We start from the raw sequence: 26,628 nt of genomic DNA, 5'->3' as shown, positions 1-26,628 counted from the left end.
TAAAATAATGAAAGGAATTTAAATGTTACACTAGAAAATATTCACTTAATACAAACCACCCAGCCAGCTGCCTCCAAATCTTTTTCTGTAACAACCTTGACCACATTTTTGGATTAAAAAACCTGCTTCCAGAACATTCATGTTCCCTTTTCGGTAATTCATATCTCTGCTTGCAACTTCCATTCCTGCTCACATTCTTAAGAGCTTACTCCTCTTTCTTGCCTACTGGTCTTTGCCAAGACTGTCCAAAATGGCCAGAAGGAAGAACTGTGCAATCCTGGAATGTTAGAAATGGAAGACACCTCAGTGCTCCTCTCCTCCAACCTCTTTGTTTTAGGAATGAGGGGACAAAGGCCCAGAGAGGTTACAGAACTTGTCCACAGTTCCCCAAAATACTTTATCCTTGCTCATCTTTTCCAAAAAGCCTTCATTCATTAAGCAAACGTTTCCCTATCTTTCTATTCAATTTTGGATATTTTACTGCATCACTAAAAGGTACTGAATGCGTTGATCTCAAGACATCGTTCACATTTAAACTCAAATCTTGCATACCAGAGGGGAAAAGACGTTCTTTTACATCCATGGCCACTACATCTGATCTCAGCTGCTGCAGCCTTTCATCCGTTGTCATGAAGAACAACTCGCAATTTGGTAGGAGGCTGGCTTAGGGCCAGCTGGGAGCAGACACAGTGACAAACTCCCTGCCCAGTTTCCAATAAAGGACACCCCCTCAATTCATCTCACAGAAAATCATTCCTGAGATCTTCAGACCAGAGCAATTTAGTCCATATAAAATATAGCCTCTCTACATTTTTAAATTCTCTCGGGAAAGAAAATGGTAATAAAGGGCATTTACCTGTCTTTATAGGTTTATAACTGTAAATATACCAGGATCAAAGATTAAGTGGCTTTTTTTTAAAAAAAAAAAAGTGGGGATGCCTTGATGGCTCAGTGGTTGAGCACCTACCTTAGGCCCAGGGTGTGATCCTGGGGTCCCGGGATTGAGTCCCACATCAGGCTCCTTGGAAGGCATCCTTGGAAGGAGCCTGCTTCTCTCTGCCTCTCTCTCTATCTCTCTCTCATGAATAAATAAGTAAACTCTTAAAAAAAAAAAAAGTATTCTTGATGGGAAACTGAAAAACCTCTAAAGTGGGGAAGGAAATTCATAAATCATGCAGTCACTCTGGACTTTACATGAAGAGAAAATACAGCAAAACCAAACTGGTCTTTCATCTGAAGAGAGCCTGGTAAATAATGATGTAAATCCATTTAAGAACATGAATGCTTGGGACGCCTGGGTGGCTCAGTGGTTGAGCGCCTGCCTTTAGCTCAGGTCCTGATCCCGGGATTCTGGAATCGAGTCCCCCACTGGGCTCCTCGCAGGGAGCCTGCTTCTCCCTCTGCCTGTGTCTCTGCCTCTCTCATGAATACATAAATAGTCTAAAAAAAAAAAAAAAAAGGAGTATGAGTAGCGAAGTAGAAGGTCACATGGGCCTACCTGGCTTAACAAAAAGCAAAAGAAACTGCTCTCTAAAAGGGGAGGGGGGCCTTCTCGTGGCTGGCTGTGCCTTTATTTCTCCAAGAACCGGTTGGCACAGACCTCCGCACAGAGGACCTTTGCGATTGAGGAAGAGAGAAGCAAATGTAATTAGAGACACTTTCTTCCCCAGAGCAGCCACCATTCTGGGGCTGATGGGAGAAGTGATTACACAGTGCTAAGGAGGCAGCTAAGTGTTGCCCACCAGGGAGCCTGGAGGCTTTGGAAGCCAGTTCTGAGAATTACAGACTGTTCCCTCGTGCTTGCTAATTGACCGGTATTTCTGGCTGCAGTAATCTCCCCAAGGAGGCAAGTCAAAGTAGATAATGAGGATCTCTCATCTCACAGGGCAGCTCGGAAAAAAGCTTGAGATCTAGAGACTAGATATTATTTCAATGCATAAAACTGCAAGAAGAGAGAAAAAAAAAAAAAACTGCAAGATCACAGACCGAACATGCAAAGATTCAGAAGGATGCATCAAGGGTTCCACTGTGATTCCCGGCCCACACTCCCCTCTCCCCACCCTGTACTACTTGAGTTTCAATTTCATGAATTACGTATAACTGTAAAAATAAGAGATCACAGGGGAATGACCACAGGGTCCATGAAATGGGATCATTTCTGAGAGCTTCATGGAAATAGTCACTCCTCACTTAAGCAGGGATCTATATTCATGTATAAGGAAAGTTATCAGGACGCCTGGGTGGCTCACCAGTTTAAGGCCTGCCTTTGGCCCCGGGTGTGATCCTGGAGTCCCAGGATCAAATCCCATGTCGGGCTCCCTGCATGCACCCTGCTTCTCCCTCTGCCTGTGTCTCTGTCTCTCTCTCTTTCTGTCTCTCATGAATAAATGAATAAAATCTTAAAAAAAAAAAAAAAGGAAAGATATCTGCAAAGTTCAGGGAAGGTTCTGGATGTATGGGGTTCCTAGCTGTTGACGAGGAGGGAAATGAAATTGGGGTGAAGGGGGAGAATTCGAAGAGCTCTGTCATATTTTACTCTATTCTTCTGTGTGTGCCTTTGCTGTTGATACTTTTTTGACTATGATTACAACAGAAATTTTCTTGGCTTAAGGGCGAAAAATATACACTTATCTTCACCAATATCTGGGAATTGTGGCTGATTTCTGATGACCACGAATGTAAAAGTGACTCATCCCCAGTATGATACACTGCCCGCCCCCCCCGACTGAGATGGTCTAGTCCAGCACTCCAAAGATGAGATCTTTTTTAAAGTTTTGAATCCAGAAATAGGATGACTTAGAAAGAAATGAAATCTGGCACCATATTAAATCAAGCACTTGAAATGGTGACATAGTTACCAACCGACTACGGAATAGATTCCCAAGCAGACTTAGACGCTCAATTATTGGTGATGAAAATAAATGGCACGTAGGGAGCCTGTATCCTGCCCTGGGCCTGCGAGAATGGGGAGAGGAAGCTAAACCTCTATTGATAATGTACCTGTAGATATTTTTTGTTTGTTTCTCTTGAAGCTGGGGCTTTGGGAATCCTGAAGAAAACAATGTAGTGAATGCTAGGCCCAGGATAAGACGGAAAAGTCTTTCAGTCTTTGACACTTCAGAATATTCGGGAACATCCCAGAGATATATTTAGCTGTTGCCTGGGGCTTTGTTCCCAGACAGACTTGGGGGCTGGGAGTGGGTTAATTAGCCTGACGCTGGGATAAGGATGGGTCTCCATCAGGCTGCATCTTCTCTTTATTGTCACTGAGCCACAGTCCTGCAGGGAGTAAGGGGACCAGGTTACCTTTGCTTGGAGGAGCACTAGCCAGGGGAGTACAAGAGATGGGTGAGAGGATTGGGAGCCCCTGCTGAGCCCTCCTGTCCTGAGCCAAGCTTGTGTCAGGAGCCTCCTGACAGCTGTGCTGAAATGATACTTATGTCAGAGGCTGAATCTGGTCCCGAGGACTTGAAAGCCTGTGAGGATTTGCTTGGGGCCCTCAGAGGGGGCCGTTATAAAACACCCTTTGGAGCCTGGACTAAGTGCAAAAAATGGAGGGACTCTGCAAGGGCAACAAGTGTTGGAGGCCTGCCTGCCTCCGAGGGGCCTCTGCCAGACATGGGGAATGACCAGAATGACACATGCGGAGTAGAAATCCCAAAGCAGGGTGTGGCCAACACCCTGTCAGCCAAGTCAGACATCTGAGCACCAACCCAGACTTCTCTCTTGCCTTCTCCTAGTCTTAAAGGTGAAGCAAGTCCTAAATCTTCCGGCGTCACTACCAGCCCAGTCCTTTTACCCTTGACTGCTGCCTCAACCCAGCAAGGTTGTCATATTATAATAGGTGGAGATGCACATGCTTTAGGGCACTGGCAGGGAGGAGGCAATACAAGTCTTAAAATATTTTGATACTTGATATATTTTTTTTCAAGGCACTTAAGAAAAATCAGAACCTGTGTTTCATTGGACATCTATGGCGATCTTTGCTTGAGTTCCATCCACATTGTGTGTTGGGCTGACGAGGAGCAGTAGCCTCCAATGGTTCCTTCTACCAGGACTGTTTTCTTCAATCCATCCCCCACTGAACCTTCAAAACTCTATCCCGCTGTGAAGGCTTCCTCACCTCCTTTGAGTCCAAGAGACTTTCAGCGAATTTCACACGCGTCTCTGTGGACACTGTCCCTTGTGTGAACATCTCTGTCCATCTTTGCTGACGGTGAGGGTGCTGAGGGCCGGGAGGAAGGCTGTGCTCGTCGCCTATCCCTCTGCACAGTGCCTGGCACCGCACAGCTAGTTGGCACAGGTAGTCAGTAGTCGTTTATGGAATAGACGAATGAATAAGCAAATTAAAACAGGTGCATTTTGTTGTTAAGCACAACAATTACTTTAAATTCTTGTTTTACAGGAGATTAGTTCCATTCTTTTCCTCATTTCAATCACCTCATGATTAAAAGTCTACTTGCTATTCAAATTTAGCCTAAATTCCCTTCTCTTCTCTTCCTGATAGTCCACACAGAATTCAGCTCTTCCTCTGATATTTCCTCCATGAACTCTGTGTTTTCCTTGAACATCCTCAAATTCCGTCTAGTGCTTGTGCTACTTGTGTACATATTTGTCCTCCCTACTGGAATGCGGGTTTCTATGGGGCAGGTCCTCAATCTTATTAGCTTCAGGATTCTGGACACTGAGTACCCAGGAGGAGTTCATAAATGCTGCCTGAGTGGATCTGAGTTGTATAGATGTTTTTTTTAAAGATTTTTTTTAATTGATGAGAAAGAGCATGAGCACAAGGAGGGAGGAGCAGCAGAGGGAGAGAGAGAAGCAGGCTCCCCACTGAGCAGGGAGCCCAAAGGGATCATGACCTGCACCCAAGGCAGACGCTCACCGACTGAGCCACCCAGGTGCCCCTGTTGTACAGATAGTTTAAAAGCTAGTATGGAGGGACGCCTGGGTGGCTCAGCGCTTGAGTGTCTGGTCTGCCCTCGGCCCACAGCATGACCCTGGAGTCCCAGGATCGAATCCCACGTTAGGCTCCTTGCATGGAGCCTGCTTCTCCCTCTGCCTGTGTCTCTGCCTCTCTCTCTCTGTCTCTCTCTCTGTCTCTGTGTGTGTGTGTGTGTGTGTGTGTGTATGTGTGTGTGTGTCTCGTGAATAAATAAAATCTTTTTTTTAAAAAAGGCTAGTATGGATCCTGGAAGATACAGAAATAGGTATTTCTTTCATATCCTTCTCTGGTGGAAAAATAACAGCACTACTAACAACTGTTCTATGATAAAGAAAAAATAAAGGCAAAAAATGTTAAAACTCCAAACCTCTTTCAAGTGTTTTCTCCTGAAACAAGGGCGGCTCTGTTATAAGTGCCCCTAACCAGAGCACCTCTGGCTGGAAAATTTCTGAAACTGTGGGGTTTGGTGAGATGCCCCGTTGCTTTTATATAACATTCTACGGTTCCCAGTGAAGCACACCTCAAATGTGGGTAGACATTCCTAAGAAGGCTATTTGAGTTGGAAGCATCAGAATGTTTACAGACCAGCATTTGCTCCAGCCCACAGACAATAAAAGCAACCCAATTATGGCTTCCCTTTGGAAGGTTACCGAGGTTAAAATGATCACAGTTAAGAGTTTTAAAAAAAAGGTTCCATATCTCATTGTTTTTATTTTTAGGGTGTGAGATGTTAGCAGCCTCCAACAAAATTTGCTTCATTTTAAAGTGTGCGAAATAATCCCTGCTCTATTTTCAAGACCTTTTCTGCACTTCTCAATTCCTCTGAAACAGTTCAGCAAACATACACATCCATGCACTTGCCTTTGCCTTTCTCCCTACTCCTTTCCTTCTTTATGTGTTTAAACTTCCCCAGGGGAGCCAAAACCAACACTAATTAGCAGGGAATTAAATCCTACCTCTAGGACACCAGAGGGTCAGTGTCTAGCAGAGGTTTCAAAGCATCCCTTGCCCCCTTCCTTCAAGCTCAAAGACTCACAACTGCATATCCAGCCCTGAAGGGAGGTTCTGACATCTGAATCAATTATGCAATTTATTCCTAAAGTTTTACCTTTCCTAACATAAAACATCTTTTCATGCCCGGATAGTTTTATATATCCAGTTTGCTCAGCCTGGAACACACTGCTCCTTAACCTTTTTTAGCCTCTACAACCCTACTGAAATATCACTTTCTTTGTGTTTTCTTCTACTTAGCTAGTTAGTTGCTTCTTTCTCAAGAGTCCCACTGAACTCCTATCTTGCTATTCTCACATTTTACCTTATGTCCCATCTTGATATTTCCCATCTTATGTTCTATCAGTTCATATTCTAATTATGTTTGGTCTCTCTAGACTGAACTCTGCTGCTTATTTATCTCAGATCTTCAATATTCCCTAGCATCTAGTCCTAGGATATGGGAGGCACCAAATAAATATTTGTTAAAAGAAAAAGAATTAAGACATACGATATGAAAAGCACTGTCACATTCACTTAAAATCTGCAAATCAACAGCACCTTTTGAAGGACATTTGAGAGAAGCCATATTTTTATTTGGTGCTAGCATAGTATTGTTAGCATTTTATTCATTTTAACAGTGAAAGAATCCTAAAAGCTACTTTTATTAAGCATTTACAATATACCAGGCTGTGCTTGCTTATATTATAGATTTAATCATTATAACAAACTCTTCAAGACAGCTATTAAAATTCCCATTTGACTGATGGCGTAAGTAAAATTTTAGAGAGGTTAAGGAATTTGTCCAAACTCAAAGCGCTGGGAAGCTACAGTGCCAGCATGGGATCCAAGCCTGCCCCAGTCCACTTGCTGCCTCCTTTGGTGTATTCTACTGTGGAACATAATGCTCTAAGAAACCAGCAAGCGCCATGAAGTCCAAGTTTGGGTATGACATGAATCAGTGACAGTAGCAAGGGCAGGTAGGAGAATGAGAAAGTAATATTCTTTAAAGTGCTTTGTTTTTAGATAAACCATTAGGCCTGATGAACATCAGTGATAGTTAATATACAAATTAAATTCTTCTTTATTCTCAACTTTGTAATGGACTTGTAATAACACGTAATAACAGTAAGAAATAACTACTGCAAGTATCCAAATTGACTTGATGAAACTCTAGATAACTGTGCTTTTGAGTGACAACTATACAGAGAAAGTCCAAAATGGGTCATAATTATTATAATTATTACTTAAATGTTTCAGAGGAAGTAATAAAGAAGAAGGGATAGCATTGTTTGCTGTATATGTACATACCATAGAAGAAACAAAACTATACTTCAAGTTACAACCACAACTCAGGCCTTTTTGGAAGAGAATACATGATGAAAGTTTGGCAGACTGTACAAGAAAGTGAAATTATAAGCCAATTTCACTCCCTAACATAGATACCAAAAATGTAAAATAAAAATAGTAGTACCAAATCAAAGCTAGCAATATGTTTATAAAAGCACTTTTTTTTCTTTTTTATTCATGACAGACAGAGAGAGAGAGGCAGAGACACAGGCAGAGGGAGAAGCAGAAGCAGACTCCAAGCAGGGAGCCTGACATGAGACTTCATCCAGGGTCTCCAAGATCACACCCCAGGCTGAAGGTGGCCCTAAACCGCTGGGCCACCGGGGCTGCCCTATAAAAGCACATCTGAGTAAAATTTCTCCCAAGAATATAAGCATGGCTTAACAATAGAAGATGTGTGAGTTTAATTCAACACATAATTCAATTAAAGGAGAAAAGCAAAAGGATATCTCAGGAGATGCAGAAAAAGCATTTGATAAAATTGTATACTCATTATTAATAAAAATATTAGCAAATGAGGCATACAGGGGAACTTGCTCAAGCAAGTTAAGCCTACCTACCAAAAACCTATAGCATCTTTTTAAGTGGCTCAATATCTTCAGTGGCTCAATATTAGAAGCATTCTCTACAAAGTCAACACGAGGATCCGGCCAACACTCTTCTATTCAATAGTTATTGCAGCCTCCAGCCAATGATAAGAAGACAATAACTAAATATTGAAAAGGGAGAAATAAAAGTGTTCCTATTTGCCGACACAGATTTTAAACATAGAAAATCCCAGAACCCCTACTTATAAACCGTTAGAACTAATACGTAGGTTTAACAGTGAGTGTTGCTGGAGATGAGATTAGTGCAAATTCAATAACATTTGTATTTACCAACAGTAATCTGGTAATAATAAGGAAATAATAAGACATAGTCCACTGATATGAGTAGCAATAACATTGATGAGATACCTAAGCATAAATCCAACAGAGGAGTTGAGAGCGACATAAATTATGAAAATTATGAGTGTTTATTGGACAACATAAAAGAAGATCTAATAAATGGAAAGACATACCATGTTTAATAAGGGAATACTATCAGAAAGATGTAAACTCTCCCCCAGGGATCCCTGGGTGGCACAGCGGTTTGGCGCCTGCCTTTGGCCCAGGGCGCGATCCTGGAGATCCGGGATCGAATCCCACGTCGGGCTCCCGGTGCATGGAGCCTGCTTCTCCCTCTGCCTGTGTCTCTGCCTCTCTCTCTCTCTCTCTCTCTCTGTGACTATCATAAATAAATAAATTAATTAATTAAAAAAATAAATAAATAAACTCTCCCCCAAATGAATCTGTAAGTTTAATGGATTTCAGTTAAAATCTGAACTGTTCTGTGTTTTTATGTGTGGAAAGGCTTAAAATGGTATATTTAGTCTTGTATTCTGTGCCACCCACATACAAGCAGACCTGTTTCAATTTCATAATGTAGATTGGTACTGCAAACATCTTCATACTTTCTAAAGGAGGTCTGAGCAAAGTCATTACATAGGAGTGGGTCAGAATAGCCACAGAAGCCCAGAGATTTGAACAATTTTGGATAGGGCAATGAGTTGTCCTGAGTATGGAACTGGAGGAATCTTTTTCAACATTTCCATCAGTTAGCTAAAGTAGAAGTGCTCAGCAGATAATTCTAAATCTGACAAGTTAAAAGTTGAGAGAATCAAAATCTACCTAAGGAAGATTTCATAAAAGGAAATGAGTTTTAGGGATGCCTGGATGGCTCAGCAGTTAAGCATCTGCCTTTGGCCCAGGGCATGGTCCCAGAGTCCCAGGATCGAATCCCACGTCAGGATTCCTACATGGAGCCTGCTTCTCCCTCTGCCTAGGTCTCCGCCTCTGTGTGTGTGTGTGTGTGTCTCTCATGAATAAATAAATAAAATCTTTATTTTTTTTTATTTTTATTTTTTAATAAATAAAATCTTTAAAAGAAAAAAAAAGAAATGAGTTTTTGGGAATGGGAAAGATAAGATAGGAGAGGAGGTAAAGATGAAGACTTAAAAGGAGAAAAAAAATCCAAAATAATTCCAAACCACATTAAAGGTGGTGATCAGAGATAGGATCTTGGAACAGGTCAGGAACAGCAGTCTTTGGAAACTTGAAGACATCAGTCTGGGAAAATCACTGCAACAGGCAACTTAAATATCAAAATCCATGGTGTGGTTACTCCTAAAAGTGGCAGCATGATATTGGAATGCTAATCTCTTCAACTACTTGATAATATTATTTCCCAAGAGAAGATCTAAACAAAAATTGTTTTGGATGACTGACAGACAAATTATCTAGATTGTAAATCTTTCCCTTCAAAAATAAAAGTAATAGGGAAATAAGGTTGCAGAATATTGGCGATGTCATTTAGAAAGGAAATACAGGTTTCTGCCACTTTTCGAAAGTATAGAATTTCTGCAAAACCTTTCATGAGCTTTGATGGCATAATGTAAAGGAGCGATTACCGTTAATTTTAATTTTTTAGCATTCCCAGACCCCAAAAATAACCTCTCTTGGGCTTTTCTTTTTTAAAGATTTCATTTATTTATTCATGAGAGAGAGAGAGAGAGAGGGAGGGAGGGAGGGAGGGAGAGGCAGAGACACAAGGCAGAGCTCCTTCAGAGCTCCATGCAGGGAGCCCAACGTGGGACTGGATCCCAGAACTCCAGGATCACGCCCGGGGCAGAAGGCAGGCGCTTAACCACTGAGCCAGGCGTCCCTCTCTTGGGCTTTTCTGATACTTTAGGAAATATTTTGCTAGCAGCTGCACAAAATAAATGGAGATAAAGCACAGACGCTCACAGACAACAGTTCAAACCTCTGCTGGCTGATGCTGAGATGCTCAGTGTGGCTCCCAGGGACAGAGGTTGGTGGCGCCTCTGTCCCTGCTCTGGGGGCACTACCTCTGTAAGGGCTCGCTGCAAAACCAATGCTGAATGCATTTTTATTCTTTGACTTTTTCCATAAAAGCCAAAATCCTCTTCAGGTTTCTTTTGGTTAGGGAAAACAGGTACCGTCGTAGATCTTTTTTACAAGTGGAATAGTATAACGTGAACTCTGAAAAGTGGCAGATAGCTATAATAGAATGGGAATGGGAGGGCTGGCCTTGATCTACCAACAGTAGAGTGTCACAGTGATTAGACCTGTGATGTGCCATTAGAACTCCTCGGGACACCAACCCAGCAACAGGGAAGCTAAGCCTCACTGGTGTTCTGCTCTTTGGACCATGTTGTTAGGTCACTGAACACTGTAAAATAGCTCAGAACTTGGAATAAAACAAGTCTTTTCCTTCTTTGTCTTTCTTCCCTCCAATCCATCAGAGTGCCATTGATCCATGCTGTTTAGGAAATGCCTTCCTTCTGCCAAAAATGAATGGCAAGTTGCTTAGATGGACATTCAGGGACGTCGTGGCCTCATGTCAGTTTTCCTCTGCAAACTTACTTCTTTTTTTAAAAAAATATTTTATTTACTTATGAGAGAGAGAGAGAGAGAGAGGCAGAGACACAGGCGAGGCAGAAGCAGGCTCCATGCCGGGAGCCCCACATGGGACTCGATCCCAGGTCTCCAGGATCACACCCTGGGCTAAACCGCTGAGCCACCCGGGCTGCCCGCAAACTTACTTCTTAATACCTCCTTAAACCAAAGTGACCTGAGACTGTAAAACGATTGGCTGTCTCATGGTTTCCCAAACCACTCATGGACTCTTAGGAACCCAAAGTAGAGAGGAAATAGGATTATTTAATCTCTATTTTGTATTTGAGAAACAGATCCAGAGAGGAAAGAGATTTACTAGTCGGTGGCCAGGGATAAGACAAGAACCAAATTTCTTTACCTTATTTCTGCTATGTCAAACCACCAACCAACCCAGCCCAACAGAATGAATGAATATATAAAACACATTGTTGGGATTTTAAAACCAAGCAAAGGAAAAAAAATAGCTAAGTAAATATTTTCTTTTCAAATCAACTCAAAAGAAAATTTAGAAGATACAAATATTTTCTCCTGATGAAGGAGGGTTTTATTACTAAACAGCTCAAGGTCATACTTTACTATATGCTCTGCAAGATAATAATCTAGAGGGGCACCTGGGTGGCTCAGTTGGTTAAGCATCTGCCTTCAGCTCAAGTCATGATCCTAGGGTCCTGGGATTGAGCCCTGCATCCAGCTCCCTGCTCAGCAGGGAGTCTGCTTCTCCCTCTCCCTCTTTTTCTGCCTCTCCCTACTCCTGCTCACTCAATTATTACTAAAAAAAGATGATAATCTAGAAAATGTTTCTTCACATATGCAAAATTTCTCTGATAAATTTTGTGATGGCAGAAAAGTATATGTGACTTAATATATAAATGTTTTTTTTATTTTGTGTCATAAGTTCTCAAAATACTCTTAGGCCAAATCAATATCTTAGTATTGTATCCCATATATTACAAGGTGTTCATCACTCAAACAAAGGCAGTGTTAAGACTTATTTATTGCTAGTCTTTTTTTTTTTTTAAGATTTTATTTATTTATTTATTTATTTGAGAGAAAGAGCAAATGAGCATGAGCCTGGAGACAGGCAGAGGGAGGGGGACAAGCAGATTCCACACCGAACATGGAGCTTGATGTGGGGCTCAATCCCATGACCCTGGGATCATGACCTGAGCTGAAATCAAGAGTTGGATGCTCAACTGACTGAGCCACTCAGGTGCCCCTGTTATTATTCATCCTTTCAAAGCAAACTCTGGCACATAAACTTTCCCATCTTCCAAACTGTACCCAATCCATTTATTTTCCATGCCATGGTGTCACATTTCCCCCTATACTTCATCTCTACCCTAATCAGCTCACCCCAACTCATTTACCGATTCACCCATTTCTCTTTCCTGTAAACCCAACACATTGGCTGCCTGTACCACACAGGCATTCATCACATGTGATCTTGGCTTATTATTTATCTTATGCTTGCATTCTATCTTTTTTATTAATAACCACTATTTACTGAGAGCCTACATTAAATAGCAAGTACTCAATAAATAGAGGGAACATAGAATTTGTCATTCAATCCAGGACAATTTTGAGAATAGAAGGAGTTGCTATTTAATAATCACACTGGGACAACAGGTGTAAACCAGGGCTGTCCCTGGCCTATGGGGACATATGGGCTCTCTATCAATAAGTGACAATGTGACAAAAGTTACAGGTTGGTTCAATGAACATCTTTCTAACTCTTTTCTCCCTTCCTTGACTTCTGCTATAGAAGCTGGAAAGCAGGGCAGCCCGGGTGGGTCAGCGGTTTGGTGCTGCCTTCAGTCCAGGGCCTGATCCTGGAGACCCGGGATAGAGTCCCACGTTGGGCTCCCTGCATGGAGCCTGCTTCTCCTTCTCCCTGTGTTTCTGCCTCTCTCACTCTGTGTCTCTCATGAATAAATAAAATCTTAAAAAAAAAAAAAAAAGCTGGAAAGCCCCTCTGCCCCCACCACACACAGCTGGGGCTGGCCAGGAGACATAATTCTGGAGAATAAGACCTTAACAAGAAGTTTCTGATAACTTGTGCTTCCTGATAAAATAGGGTATAACACTCCTAAAGGTTCCTATACAACAATGCCAAGTAAGGAGACTCGGCCTTAAACCAAGTAAGCAGCACAGCCCCTTTCCCTTTCTTCCAGTGTGGACCTTGTCTGGAGGTGTAGTGGTCACCTAAAGATAAGGAAATGATAACTTTGAGAGCAAGAGGAAGAATGGCAGAGCAAAAAGATAGCAATAAATTACGTCTCTGACGGCAGTTCAAACAAAGCTAACATAACCTATTGCTATGTATGAATTGTACTTCTCCCAGAATTGACACGTTAATGCCCTAACCCCCAGGGTGATGGTATTTGGAGACAGAATTTACATTTAGATGAGAGCACAAGGGTTGGGTCTCCATGATGGGATTAGCGCCTTTATAAGAAGAGATCTGAGAGCTCCCCCGCCTGACCCCTCTCTCTGCCACGTGAGGACACAGAGAGAATGTGGCCATCTGAGAGCCAGGAAGGCAGCGCTCATCAGCACCCTCATCTCAGACTTACAGCCTCCGGAACTGTGAGAAAATCGACTTCTGTTGTTTCAGCTCCCAGTTTATAGTATTTTTTTTTACAGCAGCCTGGGCTAATACACCTTACCTAGAGTTTTTTTTTCCTATGTGAAAATAAACTTCTTGTAGCTAAGCAGACAAGTTCTTTTAATCCTTGCAGCCAAAAGCATTTTTAACTTAGAATAGCTATCATTGTTTTGTTCCAATTAATTGATACGTATTACCTTTAATCCTTACAACAGCCCTGAAAGGTGCCTGCAATTACCCTCATTTTTCAGATGAAGAAACTAAACTTAAGAACTTGGGGACTTGAAAAAAAAAAAAAAGAACTTGGGGACTTGTCCAAAGTTGTCCAGGCAATAAAACACATATCAGTTTGATTTCCAGCTCAGGCCCATCTGACCTCAGAGCTTGTGCCTCACACACAGCAGATGCTGTTGCTTCATCTGGTCTCACAAGCAGGAGCTGTGCGTGTCACAGAAATCCCACTGAACAGATGTTGCTAGAAAGACGAAGGATGACAAACAGATGATTCTCCCCTACTTTCTTGCCCTCACTCCCACCCTAAGCAATGTGAGGCTGCTACCCTCTCACTCTACAATGGAATCCTCCATCAGCATCAATGGACCGTCCAGTCCTGCAAACATTATTTTTAAGTGCGGCCTACTTACTTTGTGCCAAAGACCGTTTATATATTTTAAAGATTTTTATTTATTTATTCATGAGAGACACACCAAGAGAGGCAGAGACATAGGCAGAGGGAGAAGTGGGCTCCTTGTGGGGAGCCTGATGCGGGGATGGGGGGGCGTTGATTCCTGGGGATCACGACCTGAGTCAAAGGCCAAAGGCAGATGCTCAACCACTGAGCCACCCAGGTGCCCCAGGTCATTTAAATACAATGTACAAAGCTCTTGGCTAGAGATGTGTACAGGAGAGTGGGCGTCCAGAGAACATCTTGGGTGTCGTGAATGTATTAGGAAAATTTCCTGAAGCAGAAGAGGCCTGAAGGAATCTGCCCCTGTGAGTAAACAAGCGCTAAGGTAAGGAAATGGAGGTCAGGAAAACAGAAATGAAATGTGGCATTTAAAACCGGCGGTGGGGTGGGGGGTGTGGGGGGAGCTTCACAAATTCATAATGGAAGAATCTCTCTTTACACCTGAACCAAACCCAAAGGGTCCAGAAGAAAGGGTAGTCTTCCCAGACAATTAGTGCTTACTGAAAATGTAATTTGTAAGGCTCTGGGTTAGGATCAATACAGAAAACAAATATACCATACAGAATGATACTGACTATCCAACAACATGAGAGAAAACTTCAAAACATAAAGTGAAAAGAACAACAAATAAAATTGTGTACAATATCTCAAGAATTTTTTTTTTGCTTTATTTTTAACTATCAAAAAACAACCCTCTGAAATGTTAACCATGGTAATCTCTCTAGCTGGGATTAACAATAGGATTAGAGATAGAATTATAAATGATTATTTCTTTCATTTTAACATTTATTTCTGTATTTTATTACAATAATACTAGCAACAATGACATTTATTGTGTGCCAGGCACCATTCTAGAAGCTTTATTCACATAAAGCTTCACCAAATCATTTAATTCTTACAACAATCCTAGAATATAGGTGCTGTTATTACCCCCAAGAAAGATGAGGCACAACGATCAAATTACATGCCCAAGGCCACATACATAGTAAGTGAGTCACAGAGCCAGGATTCAAATGCAACAAGCTATTTTCAGAATTAAGATTTAACCACTATGCAAAAATAAGCTATTGGGACTATATCAAAATAAAAAGCTTTTTTTTTTAAAGATATTATTTAATTTTTCATGAGAGACACAGAGAGAGAGAGGTAGAGACACAGACAGAGGGAGAAGCAGGCTCCCCACAGGGAGTCTGAAGTGAGACCCAATCCTAGGACTCCAGGATCATGCCCTGAGCCGAAAGCAGACACTCAACTGCTGAGCCACTCAGGGTCCCAAAATAAAAAGCTTTTGCACAGTGAAGGAAATAATCAATAAAACTAAAAGGCAACCTACTAAATGGGAAAAGATATTTGCAAATGACACGTCTAATAAACGGTTGGCATTCAAAATATATAAAGAACTTATACAACTCAACATCCAAGAAACAATCTAAAAAATGGGCAGAACACATGAACAGACATTTCTCCAAAGGAGAGATCCTTTTTCTTTTTTTTTTTTTTTTAAGCTTTTATCTATTTATTCATAAGAGACAGAGAGAGAGAGAGAGAGAGAGAGAGACAGGCAGAGGGAGAAGCAGGCTCCGTGCAGGGAGCCTGATGTGGGACTTGATCCCAGGACTCCAAGATCACGCCCTGGGCGGAAGACAGGCGCTAAACCGCTGAGCGGCCCAGGGATCCCCCAAAGGAGATATCCAGATGGCCAAGAGACACATGAAAAGATGCTCAACATCCCTCATCATCAAGGAGATGCAAATCAAAACTACAATGAGATACCATCTCATAACTGTCAGAATGGCTAAAATCAGAAAAACAAGAAACAAGAAGTGTTGGTGAGTGTGGAGAAAAAGGAATCCTCTTGTATTGTTGATAAGAATGCAAACTGGTGAAGCCACCCTGGAAGAGTATGGAGTTTCCGCAAAAAGTTAAAAATAGAACTAACCTATAATCCAGGAATTGCACTAGTGAGTATTTACCCCCAAAATACAGAAACACTGGGGGGATCCCTGGGTGGCTCAGCGGTTTGGCGCTTGCCTTTGGCCCAGGGTGCGATCCCGGAGTCCCGAGATCGAGTCCCACGTCGGGCTCCCGGCATGGAGCCTGCTTCTCCCTCTGCCTGTGTCTCTGCCTCTCTCCCCTCTCTCTATGACTATCATGAATAAATAATAATAATAATAAAAACAAAATACAGAAACACTAATTCAAAGGGATACATGCACCCCTATGTTTATGGCAGCATTATTTACAATAGCCAAGTTATGAAAGCAACCCAAGTGTCCCTCATTAGATGAATGGATACAGAAGAAGCGGTATATGTATTTACAACAGAATATTCTTCATCCATCAAAAAGAATGAAATCGGAGATCCCTGGGTGGCTCAGCGATTTAGCGCCTGCCTTTGGCCCAGGGCGCAATCCTGGAGATCCCGGATCGAGTCCTACGTCGGGCTCCCTGCGTGGAGCCTGCTTCTCCCTCTGCCTGTGTCTCTGCCTCTCTCTCTCTATCATAAATAAATAAATAAATCTAAAAAAAAAAGAATGAAATCTTGCCATTTGCAACAACATGGATGGAGCTAGAGTATAATGCTAAGTGAAATTAAGTCAGAGAAAGACAAATAGCACATGATTTCACTCATATGTGGAATTTTTTTTTTTTTGGTTTTTATGAGCTCATTAATTCCTTCCTCTTTTTTTAATTTAAATTCAATTTGTCGGGACGCCAGGGTGGCTGAGGTTGAGTGTCTGCCTTTGGCTCAGGGTGTGTTCCTGGAGTCCGGGGATCAAGTCCCACATCGGGCTCCCTGCAGGGAGCCTGCTTCTCCCTCTGTCTGTGTCTCTGCCTCTCTCTCTCTCTGTATCTCTCATGAATAAATACATAAAACTTAAAAAAAAAAAAAAAAGATGATGGGGATCAAGGAGTGCACTTGTCATGATGAGCACTGGATGATGTGGAATTACTGAATCACTATATTATACACCTGAAACTAATATAACACTGTATATCGGGATCCCTGGATGGCTCAGCGGTTTAGCACCTGCCTTTGGCCCAGGGCATGATCCTGGAGACCCGGGATCAAGTCCCACGTTGGGCTTCTGCATGGAGCCTGCTTCTCCCTCTGCCTGTGTCTCTGCCTCTGTGTGTGTGTGTGTCTCTCATGAATAAATAAATAAAATCTTTTTTAAAAATTAAAAAAACAAAAAACAAAAAACCCCACTGTATATTAACTATAAATGTTTTTTTAAAAAGTAAATAAGACTTAGGGTGCCTGGGTGGCCCAGTCGGTAAAAGGTTCTGATTCTAGGTTTTGGCTAAAGTCATGATCTTGGTTGTGGGATCAAGCCTGTGCTGGATGGACTCAGTGGCTCAGTTTGGAATCTGCTTGTGATTCTCTCTCCCTCTTCCTCTCCCTCTCCCTCAGCTCCTTCCCCCTCTCACGCTCTCCCTCCCTCTCTTTTTCTCTCTCTTTCCAATAAATAAGCAAATAAAATCTTTCATAAAAAATTCTTTTAGGGATCCCTGGGTGGCGCAGCAGTTTGGCGCCTGCCTTTGGCCCAGGGCGCGATCCTGGAGACCCGGGATCGAGTCCCACATCGGGCTCCCGGTGCATGGAGCCTGCTTCTCCCTCTGCCTCTGTCTCTGCCTCTCTCTCTCTCTCTCTCTCTGTGACTATCATAAATAAATAAATAAAAAATTTTTAAAAATTTCTTTTAAAAAAAGTAAAAGTAAGTAAGACTTAACCACTACTTCTTGCTATCTCTGGAATATGTACTCTTTTATAATACATAGTTTATAATAAAGAAGTATAACCCTTCTTTATAATAAAGAAAAAAGTTTTAAAAAAGAAAAGGAATAGAAGACAAGGTAGCCAAAGAGAGGGTTGAAAGAATGAATGTTTAAAAGGGAGCCAAGAGAGGGGCACCTGGGTGGCTCAAGTGGTTAAGTGCCTGACTCTTGATCTCAGCTCAGTTCTCAATCTCAGGGTGGTGAGTTTAAGCCCCATGTTAGGTTCCATGCTGGGGATGGAGCCTATTTAAAAAAGGGGGTGGGAGTCAGGAGAAATGGCCACACAGTTAATATCTCTGGATTTGTTACCTCACCTGCAAAATGAGAGGGTGAACAAGACTATATTCTAGAGAAATATTTATGTTGCAGATTACCTAGAGTTGGCATGAAAGATCCCTCATTATTTATTTTATTTTATTTTATATATTTTATTTTATTTTTTATATTTTATTTTTAAAGATTTTATCATTTATTCATGAGAATACACAGAGAGGAAACAGAGAGAGAGGCAGAGGCACAGGCGGAGGGGAGAAACAGTCTCCATGCAGGGAGCCCGACGTGGGACTCGATCCCGGATCTCCAGGATCACACCCTGGGCTGAAGGCAGCACCAAACCGCTGAGCCACCCAGGCTGCCTCCCTCATCATTTTAGACTTGGCCATCACATCATTGTTTAGTCTACAACAAATTTGCTGTCTTTGTGCTTTAATTTACATTTTAAAACACACATGTCCCATATAGCAAATGCACAGAGTATAAAAACTATTTGTAGAGTTACGGGTATGACCCATATGAATATGAGCACTGATTATTTTTAAAAGACAAAAAGTGGTAAGAAAACAAATGGAATGCAAAATGGCCTGGAAGCAAGCATGATTCCAAAGAGCAGCAACCAAGTCATTCAAAGCTAGAAGTCTTGAGTTGATGCAATAAAATAATCAATATATGGCAAGGAAAAGTAACCAATAAAATGGAATGATTTTTCCAAGTATGCCTATATCATTAATTCCCCAGAAGGGCAGGATACAAGTTTCTAAGGCCCAGTAGGTATGTGAACATAATCCATAGAAGATGAATTCATACTTAGTGAAATTTCATAAAACAATGAGAGAATCCTACAAGGTCCAGACAGAAAAAATAGATTTCAGGCCAAGAATCAAGAATCAGGATGATACTGAACTTACAGCAACACCAGAAGCTAAAAACAATGGACCAATGCCTTCAGAAATTTGCAGGAATTAATTTCCAGCCTAGAACTATATCTACACTCAAACTACCAAGTGCGAGAGTAAAATAAAGACTTTTTCAGACATGCGAGGTCTCAAAACTTTCCCATAACTCTTTAAGAAGCTACCGCAGTACAAAAGAAAAAAGAAGAAGAAGTTACCACAGTGGATGCCTTACAAAATGAAAGAGTAAACCAACAGAGAGAAAAACAAGAGAACAAGGAATCCGCAAAGAAGTGAAGTGAAGGGAAATCTCACAATGTGGGTGTGTGTCAAGGCCACAAAAGAACTGGTTCAGACTGGGGATCTGAGGGCTCCATTTTGGAGGGTGGGGATGAGGGGAGGCCCAGAAGGAACCAACGACTATCTGATGCATTTTGTTGTGTAGAAAATACATTCGAGAGGTGTTTCACAGATCCATTAGCCTATCTGGGAAGAAATAACAATAGATTCCTAAAAATTAAGCAAATAAAAAATAATTCTTTTCTCCAAAAAAATTGTACAGAAAAAAAGAAATATCGTAGTTTACAACTTGGCTCTGCAGTGAACAATAATTATACGATCGTAATGCTAACTCAACATCGATTTAATTAAAATTGTGATATTACCTGACAGAGGTGTTGTAGGACAGAATTTTACATTGAGATGTGCACAAGGCCTTGTCCCCTGCAGCTCTGGCTCCTTACCATCCCAAAAGACTCAGCCACTGACTTTTCCTCCCCATTCCCTTGTATAAAACCCAAATTAGGCAAAACAATAGATGCTAATCTGCAAGAGCAACTCCTCCCTTGTCCGAGGGCCACCCACCATCAACTATTTCCGATACTAGCTGAACTTTGGCTACACTGGCTAAAGTCTTAGGAAACATTTAGCCCACCTGCCCCAAGCCAGATGCTCTTAAGAGCTTTCCCATGCTCGGCAATGGGAAACCAAATAAAAGGTTATGTCAAAGGTGCCCTGGCTGATTTATTTCCATCAATTATGCTGCAAAAATAAAGGGGGGGAATTTGCAAGGGTTGGAGTGAGAGAGCTATATCCACTCCTACAATAAGAGAAGGCCCATAGATTCTGTCTAAAACTGATAAATCAAGACCAACTACGCAAGCAAATATTCAGAAATGGGGAGGTTAAGTAATCAAACAGCCAAGAGCAGAGAGTGGCTGTATCCAAGGAGGGGGACTGTTGTTTTTGTTAGAATCTTTTAAAATGCTCGAATTCATAAAATTAGATGAATGCATTATTTGATAAGCAATTTTTAAAGATCAAAACTTGTAATTTAAAGTAAAAAAATACAATTACATAATCAAGTGCATCTACAGATTATCTCAATTAAATGACCCCAATAAATGGAGATACAGGCTTTCCTGGTGACTTAAGGATTGGGAGCACCTCATGTGGCAGGCCTGCAGATGGGAAAGCTGCCTCATCTCAAGGTCTGGGTGCAACAGGAGGCAGTGGGCCAGCGTGCCCCCCCAATCTGCCACTCAGGCCTCCCATAGGTTCTGCAACACAAGTCAGAGGAGTTTGCTAAATGAGATACCTGGGCTTTTGGGAAAAACATCAAGGTCCCTGTTCTCCATGAAAGATGAGGAGTTCCTTTTAGTTTCCTGCTCCCTGTCTTGGTTTTGAGTTTGTTTCTGTGCAATTCTCTTTGCACCTGACTTTTTATCTTTGACTCCTTTTTCCTTAATCTGTGCGGTTTTTTTTCTCAGTTAAGACTCCTTTTCCCTACAGTTTTATTTTTCTGTCTAATCTTAAATTCTTCTCACAATTCCTCTGTTGTCCTTCTTCTCATCTTGATTTTTCTCTGAGTCTTGGCTGACTCTGGTGTATTTTTGTCTCTTCACTTTCCATGTAGTGATTAACTGAAATGACTTGAAACTTTTGAATGCAACTTGCCCATCTGTAAAACTGGTTAATATTCCTCAAGATACCATATAATACTGGCTGAGCTATTTTGAAGTTCTTGGAAGAAAATAATTTTAGAAGCTGTGATCTGCTTAATTCAAATTGTAGACTATTGTCTTCACAAGAAATTTGAATATTTCCTTCTCTCAAAATACATAACTTCAATTCTAGAAAATTTTTTCTAGTACAACAATAGGAAATGACAATACAATAGAATGAGGCTAATTTTATAAACACCTGATCCTCTCAAGAACTGAAAGAAAAAAAAAAAAAGAACTGAAAGAAATCATTTAAAAAAAAAAAAAAAGAACTGAAAGAAATCAGCCAACGAATTAAGGCTTTTTAGTCTTTAACAGTGAGATACTGTAATGAACTTCAAAAAATGAAGTTGGATTTCACATTATATTTTAATTTTTAAATTTCTCAAAGTGAAACTATATTTGCCTGAAAACATTAACCTACTAGGATGAAATATTTTTTTATTTTTCCCTTCTTTTAAAACTGTAAGTCTAGAGGTTTTCAAATTTCCCAGTCATGTGCCATCATCGTACAAAATTGATTTTATAGGATTCACTGCTCAGGGATTGTGGAGATATCAAGAATTATGGTTCTTTAAAGACACCAACACTTGCTAATGAAAGTATCTGAATGATGCCACTGCTGCCCCCAAATGAATCTATCTCCACTGAAAACCTAAGGCTAAACCAAGAGCATAGAGGGCTCCACCGCCTAGCTGTAGTTATTACCAGGAAATTTAGATTTCATACAAACCTGCCTTTATTTTAAATGCAGCTCAGTTATTAGAAAAAAGCACATTCCTCAAACTAAATATCCAACCCACATTTTTTCCTAACACAGAAGGAGGCCTCTCTGAAGGGTTTTCCAGGCTTACCACTGAACAGTGGTCAAGCCAAAAATAAATTTGCCATGAGGCAAATTCAACAGCCCACAGGACAGGAGTGTCCAGGACAGTAGGACTTAGCTTTTCCCCCATTCTAGTCTTTCTGGGACCTCCACTCACATTCCCCCCATCTCCTAATTAGAGAGCTAATTAGGACTCCAAATTGAAATGCTGGATGAGGAGGGAGATGCGGTGCCAGGCCAGGATTCCTTTAACATCAAACACCCTCCTCCTTCAAGCCTCTCCGGTCAGAGGAGAGAGCTGTGGGGAGCGAGCTGGGCCAGCAGGGCCCAGGCTGGAGGGCAGTGTTTACACTCAGTTGTCTGGGAGGGAAGATCTCTGTTCCACAAATTGCAAACTCTGAAAAGATAAAAATTTAAAGACACCAGGCCCGGGGCTTCTAGTACTTCAAAGAAAAGAAACAAGTGTCTTATAAGCTCAATTATTATTACCATGGTGACATGAGGGGACGTGAGGAGATCTCAAGAACAGTTCCTGGTTCCAGCCAGGCAGCGTCTCAACGGTGCGGGGCGACTTCTCCGGTTACCATGGCAACCAACATTGGAAGTGCTTTTGCAACACTAACAGAAACCATCTTTTGAAGCGCTTCTGTGAATCCCATTGAATACTGATGATGCAAGCTTGAGTGATACAGATTTCTCAAACATTCACACACGCACACACCCCATACTGCCAAAAACAAATAGTCCTTTTAGATTCTCCCTTGAAATCTTGACTTAACTTGCAATAGATTTTTTCGGGTCTGGTTTTGTTTGTTTCCCTTCTGGATTCCCGCGGTCTCCGGTCGCAAACGCGATTTGTTTAATTTCCAAACTTGTCTGAATCGCACGGGTGGGAGCTTGGAATGTGGTTCACTTGCTCCCATTCTGAAGCGGGGTGGGCAAGGGGGTGGGGGGCGGGTCTCACAGAGGGGCCCCTCGTCTACTGAACGCGGGAGGACGAAGACGGGGGGGGGGGGGGGGGGGGGGGGGGGAGGAGGACGAGGTTGGGGAGGAAGGAAGGGAAAAGTGGGGCCGGCTGATCCTTGCGGCCCTAGGTTGCCTTGGGTTGCCTGGACCCGTCCACCTGCCCAGATGTTGGGTCAGGCACGCAGAAGCTGACCGGACAGGGCATTTCAAAGACCCCGTTGCCATCCTCTCCCGGTCATCCCGGAGCTCCTAACACTCCCGAAGGGGACCCCCGGGAGGAGGAGCCGAGGCTCTTCCTTACTGGCACAGTCTTCCGAGGCAGCACGACTGTGTCGGGGGCGTGGTGGTGCGGGGCGCTGGGGGCCACGGCCGTCGGCGGGCAGCGTCCGGGGTGGCGCAGGTGCCCCGCGCTCAGGTGCCCGCGCCAGGTGTGCGCGGGGCGGGGCGGGGCGGGGCGGGGCGGGCGCCGTCGTGCGGGCTCCGGGGCCCAGGGCGCAGCCAGCGCGCCCGCGCCTCCCGCCTAACGCCCTCCGGCCGCGCGCGCCCCGCCGCCCGGGGAGGGCAGGGGAGGGGAGGGGAGGGGAGGGGCGCCCTTCTGCGGACCCCAGCTCGCCCGCCGCCCCGAGGGGAGCCGGGTCTCCCTGTCCCCGACGCCCCGCGCGGCCCCAGGCCCCCAGCCCGGCGGAGGGCACGCGGGCGGGGGTGCTGGCTGCGAGCCCGCGGCCGCCGCTTACCTCCGTGGCGGGGCCGCGAGCCCCGGGCGGCCGGTGCGTGGGTGGCGGGCGCCGCCGGCCCGCGGGAGGCTCCCGGGCTGTCAGGCACGGCCGGCGGACCCACGGCGGACCCACGGCGGCTCCCGCAAGCCCCGCCCGCCGCCCGGGCCCGGGCTCTGCGGCGGGGACCCAGGCGCCCCGCAGCGCCTCCCGGAGGACCAATCGGGAGCGGGGGGCCGGCCCGGCGGATGGGGACGGCCCGGAGGAGGGGGCCAGGGCCCGGGGGAGGGGTCCGCCCGGGGGAGGGGGCCGGCCGGGGGGAGGGGGCCGCCCGGGGGGAAGGGGCCAGGGCCCGGGGGAGGGGGCCAGGGCCGGGGGGAGGGGGCCGCCCGGGGGAGGGGGCCAGGGCCCGGGGGAGGGGGCCGCCCGGGGGAGGGGGCCGCCCGGGGGAGGGGGCCAGGGCCGGGGGGAGGGGGCCGCCCGGGGGAGGGGGCCAGGGCCGGGGGGAGGGGGCCGGCCGGGGGGAGGGGTCCGCCCGGAGGAGGGGGCCGGCCGGGGGGAGGGGGCCGGGGCCCGGGGGACGGGTCCGCCCGGAGGAGGGGGCCGGCCGGGGGGAGGGGGCCGCCCGGGGGAGGGGGCCAGGGCCTGGGGGAGGGGGCCGGCCGGGGGGAGGGGGCCGCCCGGAGGAGGGGGCCGGCCGGGGGGAGGGGGCCGCCCGGGGGAGGGGGCCGGCCGGGGGGAGGGGGCCGGCCGGGGGGAGGGGGCCGCCCGGGGGAGGGGTCCGCCCGGAGGAGGGGGCCGGCCGGGGGGAGGGGGCCGCCCGGGGGAGGGGGCCGCCCGGAGGAGGGGGCCGGCCGGGGGGAGGGGGCCGCCCGGGGGAGGGGTCCGCCCGGAGGAGGGGGCCGGCCGGGGGGAGGGGGCCGCCCGGGGGAGGCCGGCCTGGGGGGGAGGGGGCCGGGGGCCTGTCGGGCGCCGGGACGCGGGCCCGGACCTCGTAGGCCGGTTTCTATGGCAGCCAGGAAGGAGGCGCCGGGGGAGGGGTGCGCGGCGCGGGGACACCCGTCGGGGACACGGAGGCGGGGTCTGGCCCTCGCACGGCCGGGATGGGAAGCGGCGACAGGGCCACACCCGGCTCTCGACTCACGCCCGGTGCGGAACCGCTGGAGACCCTCGATCCAAGGTTTGCGGGTCCTTGGGAGACCGCGACCCCGTAACCCTCCCGACAGACCGCGGTTTTGAGCAAACCCCCGTGACGGTTCCTCCAGGGGAGTCTGGCAGGCTTAGGCTCCGCAGAAAGCGGCGCCGGTGCCCCCTCTGCCCGGCCCCCGCCCGCGTCAGGTCCGGTAGCTTGGGCAGCGCTTAGCGGGGAGGGAGCCTCTGCAAGCGCCTGCCCCTTCCCCAGCTGTAAACCTCGGCCAAGGGTAGGTGCCAGATACAAACCGGGAAGCCGAGTCACCGGAACTGAGCGTAGAGCAGAAAATGAGCTTCCCAGGAGAGTCAACGCATAGAGGTTATTTACTGAAATTCACGTCCTTCGTTTTACGGAGGAGGAACGTGAGGTCAGAGAAGTCAGTTAACAAGGATCTCACAGCTTGGTTAATGGCAAAGCCAAGACCGGGCACCCTAAGGCACAGCTCGGTGAGCACCCTTGCCACTTCCTCATACTCTTCTGTATTCCTCATTGCAGGGTAATAATTACAAAAAGCAAAAGTGCTAAAGGAGTCAAATAACTTAAGTTAAAATCTATTTATGGTAGAAATTAGGGAAGCCAGAAATTCCTTTTCTTGCTATTTGACAGGCGCTTGCATACTTTCACAACAGTAACTGATTAAATCCTCAGAATAACCTTATAAATTAGGTATTCTTATTACCATCCCTGTTTTGTCAAATGAGGAAACTGAGGCCCAGAGATGTTACTTGACTGCTCAAGATCACACAGCAGTCCAATGCTGGTGCTGGGATTCAAGCCCAGGCAGTTGGACTCCAGAGTCCCTGCCCTTCTTCTTACTTTGCTGCCTCTTTGTATGACTAAGGGGGCCACGAACAGGAAGAGCAAGAAACAAAACCTTGGACAGCTCCAGGGACTGGCCCTTGAGATTGGCAAGCAACCAATCCTTGGTTGATGAGAGTGGTTATCTACTTGTGGAAGACGAAAATTCTCTGTGAGAAAGATTTGTCTTTAAAGGGAGACCCTTTAAAAAAAAAATAAAAAATAAAGGGAGACCCTTTCCTAAAAAGAAAAAAAAAAGTTTTTTTTTTCTTTGAAGAGCGATTTTAAAAATAGTACATGCCATCAGTTTTTCTTTCTTTCTTTCTTTCTTTCTTTTCTTTTCTTTTTTTTTTTTAAAAAAGGGCAGCCTGGGTGGCTCAGTGGTTTAGTGGCGCCTTCAGCCCAGGGCCTGATCCTGGGGACCTGGGATCAAGTCCAATGTCGGGCTCCCTGCATGGAGCCTGCTTCTCCCTCTGCCTGTGTCTCTGCCTCTCTCTCTCTCTCTCTCTCTCTCTCTCCCTCTCTCTGTCTGTATCTCTTATGAACAAATAAATAAAATCTTTTTTTAAAAATGAAAAAAATAAAAAATATTTTAAAGTACTCTTTACACCGAACATGGGGCTCAAACCCACAACCCCAAGATCTAGAGTCACCTGCTCCACTAAGGTGGAGCATTACTGAGCCAGCCAGGTGCCCCTTGTTTTCTTTTTTTTTTTTTTTTTTTTAAGATTTTATTTATTTATTCATGAGAGACAGAGAAAGAGAGGCAGAGATAGAGTCAGAGGGGAAGCAGGCTCCATGCAGGGAACCCGACATGGGACTCTATCCTGGGTCTCCAGGATCAGGCCCTGGGCTGAAGGTGGCGCTAAACCACTGAGCCACTGGGGCTGCCCCCTTGTTTTCTTTCTAAAGCAATAAAGCATAGGGTAAGACATTACATGTTTAAAAATATAAAATTCTACTTGAATCCTGTAACATAATATACAGGATAGGAGTTCCTAAGGAAACTGCTTGGAAGCCAAGAGCCTCAAACTCACAACCTAACATAGACTCTTGCGTAGACCCTCCCATCATGCCCCTGTAGAGCACCAAAGATGCTAGATTCT

General features: G+C 44.9%; 1 protein-coding gene across 4 annotated transcripts in view; it reads right to left on the bottom strand.

Annotated features, from left to right (window-relative positions):
- The window catches only part of NIM1K (NIM1 serine/threonine protein kinase), a 63,193-nt gene extending 38,132 nt beyond the window's left edge, over window positions 1–25,061 (bottom strand). The window contains exon 1 of one of the 4 annotated variants that reach the window (XM_041746833.1): window positions 24,973–25,061. The gene's annotated coding sequence lies outside the window, so the exon portion shown is untranslated. Of the gene's footprint in view, window positions 1–4,123; window positions 4,164–22,342; window positions 22,441–23,553; window positions 23,667–24,972 lie in introns of those variants that run through there. The other 3 variants (XM_041746832.1, XM_041746835.1, XM_041746836.1) reach the window with 3 other exon arrangements.
- Between the last annotated feature and the right edge of the window lie 1,567 nt (window positions 25,062–26,628).

The sequence above is a fragment of the Vulpes lagopus genome, chromosome 3, assembly GCF_018345385.1.
Source record: "Vulpes lagopus strain Blue_001 chromosome 3, ASM1834538v1, whole genome shotgun sequence".
Lineage (NCBI taxonomy): Eukaryota > Metazoa > Chordata > Mammalia > Carnivora > Canidae > Vulpes > Vulpes lagopus.
This window is presented reverse-complemented; position numbering and strand designations above follow the sequence as displayed.